The 3,348-nt window shown below is 38.1% G+C and overlaps 1 pseudogene; it reads right to left on the reverse strand.

The window, feature by feature from the left end:
• Positions 1-237: 237 nt before the first annotated feature.
• On the reverse strand, positions 238-1,393 carry LOC126489614 (60S ribosomal protein L3-like; annotated as a pseudogene).
• Between the last annotated feature and the right edge of the window lie 1,955 nt (positions 1,394-3,348).

Raw genomic sequence — 3,348 nt, forward strand, 5'->3', positions numbered from 1 at the left:
AATAGTCATGGCTGTTAGCATATCTTGTCCTGTACCTTGTAGATGTGTTTTTCTTTCTCATCTCTTTCCATACCCCCTCCACAGAAATAAGATAAAGATTATTTTCCATTTAGATTGCTCACTAGAAATCATTGCTCCTTTTTCTAGACTATTAAAAATTCAATATATTAAACAAGTCACCCCCCCACTGGAAAAGTCATTCTTGAGATCCTATCAATTTCACCAATGCTTCCGACATTAAGCATCTTCCTCCTTGGCAATGTGGTATTTCTTGTACAGTCTCATACATACTTTCTTATCCTCCATAGTCTGTAGATGACCATGGCCAAACTTGGAGGTGGTGTCAGTAAATTTCAGGTCAGTCTTCTCCAGAGCTGAAGAAATTGAACACCCTTTTTGTTTCCTACCACACAGCCTTTGAGCTTCACAAAGTCATTGATAACCTCACCATGATGGACAAAGTTACCCAGTGGTTTTATGCTCTTGTCAGATGAGTAATAGTCAGTAGATGCATTGTTTCTGATTAGCTTACCATCTTTGACTAATCTTGTAAATCTAATTTATCTCTGTGCGATGATGGCAGCCTTTCTGCCCAGCTGGATCCACAGAGAAGGCCACATGGGCAGGGTGCTAGGCTCCAATACAGGTAGCATTGTACAGCCCTTAATGGGTCTTGCAGGGTACTTGTTTTGACGTCAATGAGTGGACACCTCCTTTTGTCTTTGCCTTTTGTCAGTCCAATGACATCAACCATCTCATTCTGTCCAAACACCTGGTTCACAGGAACCTTCTGTGCCAGCCTCTCTGGGGCCCATTCTCAGCCACAGTTCTTCTGTTCGCCTGGAACTCCATCCAGAGTGCCTTCTGGTAAAGAGGAAGCAGGATCTTCTGAGAACTCGCAGTTATGTAGATGACTTGAAAATACTTTGTCATGCTGTTGAGGGTACTTCTCCAGTTGTTTCTTGCCTATCCATGTTGTCCTTTCATTTCTTACAGTATTTGGTGAAGGCCTTCTTTAAGTTTGTGCCAGTTTTGTAGAAACAACTTTTACACTTGTCATTGGTTTGCTCAGCAAATACTGTATTAAAGGTCTGGAGGCCTTGTGGCGTTTCTACATACCTACCACAATGCCCATAACTACCATGGGTGTTATTTTCAAAATGATTACAGTTTCTTCGACTTCTTTCTTATTCACCTTGGATCCTGTATTGTCAACTTCTAGGATGCCGTGGGTCATGCGAGCCTTGTAGCCTAGAGAGGCTGGGAGGTGAACAGATTTGGAAGGGTCATCCTTGTGGTAGCTCTTCACTTTCCCATTTTGCTGACTGCTATGCTTCTGAGGCAAGAAGTCCAAAGACCCAGGACTGGCAGCAGAGAATTTCCTGTGAGACATTTAGCTATCATGTGCCACAGATATTGCCAATTTTTAATTTTTTGAAAATATTTTATAACAGGCCAGAGAGATAGTTCAGCAGTTACAAGCACTGGCTGATCTTCCTGAGATCCTGAGTTTTAGTCCCAACAAATGCACGGTGGCACACAGTCATCTATAGTGGGTTCTGTGGTTACATTTTGTTTGTGACCTAACAAATAAAGCTTGCCTGATGATCAGAGTATGGAGCTAGCCACTAGTTAGCAATAAAGGTCAGACAGTGATGACACACCCCTTTAATTCCAGGACTCTGGTGACAGAAGCAGAGGGATCTCTGTGAGTTCAAGGCTACACTGTTCTATCCTAGATTGATCCATTCTTAAAGAGAAACAGAGCTCATGCCAGTACTTTGGAGTCACATGCCTTTAATCCCAACACTAAGGAGGTGGAGACAGGCTAGACAGAGAGGACTATAAAGTAGGAGGTAACAAGATCTCATAGCATTCAGTCTGAGAACTTGTAAAGACAACATTTTTCCCATTTTGCCTCAGCATTCAGAGAGGTAAGTACTCTAGTGGCTGGCTGCTCTGCTTCTCTGATCATTCAGATTTTACCCCCTAACATCTGACTCTGGGGTTTTATTTAATAAGACTAATTAGGATGATGATACTGGGATCTAATATCCTCTTTTGGCATGCAGGCATAAATGCAGATAGAACAATCATATTCATAAAATAATAAACTTTAAAAATATTTCATATATAAGTATTATATTTTTATGTTTTCCTTCCTCCCTATCTTCCTTTACTTGCTTTCTGTGCCTCACCCATTCCATTTCAAATTAATGGCTTCATTTTTTTAAATTATTATTGTTACATATATAAACATTTAAATATATAAATATAACCTGATAAAAACATATATTTACTTTTCCCTGAATCCCAAACATTTTTTCAAACCTTCAATATCTTCTTCTATGTGATCTTAGTTGTTTGTAATGCCCCACAACTACTCATTTCTCAGTTTTCTTGTGACACAGTCATTAAATACGTGATGTATAAACTTTCTGAGGAATTCTGGCAATAAGATGTGAACACCTATATATACACCTACATAGCAATAACCTTTAGCATAGACTGTACTTTGTAAACACCAGCACCTTTGATCTTCCAGTAATGCTATTTGAGTCACTCTGCACCTTGAAATCTTTGAAATTAGCATCTTATCAACCTGAGCCATCTGCTTATGGTTTGGGTAGGTCTTCAGGATAAGTTTAATAAAAACAACAGAACAGCAGCGTAAAATAACAGCAACATCATCTGGACCTCTGAAAATCAAATATATGATCTTGGCTTTTATTTACCTTTTATTATTATTTTGACATGAAAGTGAATAAAAAATTTAGGTGCTTAAAAGAATGCTGAGTATATTAGAGTATATAAATATTTGTTTATGTTTCTTTTTTTCCAAGACAGGGCTTTTTGTGTAGTTATGGCTTTTCTGGAACTAACTCTGTAGACCAGGCTGGCCTCTAATTAGCAGAGATCCATCTGTCTATACCTCTTGAGTGCAGAGACTAAAGGTGTGCATCACCACTGCCTGGAACAATCAATTATTTTTATTGTGACAACCAAGTGCTTGCTTAACATCTTCTTCTTAAAGATTAACATTGTATATTTTTCAGTCTTCCTTAGAAATAACAGAGGAAAATCTTCAGCAGGATAGGAATCTTAAAGAGTTACTTGGGTCATAACTGACAGGATAGGAGGAGTGTTTTGGAATTACTGAATTTGAATGAATTTGTTCTGCTTTTTGTAGAAACTACTGAGTTCAAAATAATGATTGATTCTATCAGATAAGAATGTAGATTACTGATGGCTTCATAAAATATGCTAACAAAGTTATGATATTTTTGGACACCTTTTATAGACTATCAGACATTTGACATTGGCTCAGCTTTTGTTTTAACATATTAC

Source organism: Alexandromys fortis, unplaced genomic scaffold, assembly GCF_014885135.2.
Source record: "Alexandromys fortis isolate MF-2015 unplaced genomic scaffold, M_Fortis_MF-2015_v1.1 scaffold_224, whole genome shotgun sequence".
In the NCBI taxonomy this organism is placed as follows: Eukaryota; Metazoa; Chordata; class Mammalia; order Rodentia; family Cricetidae; genus Alexandromys; species Alexandromys fortis.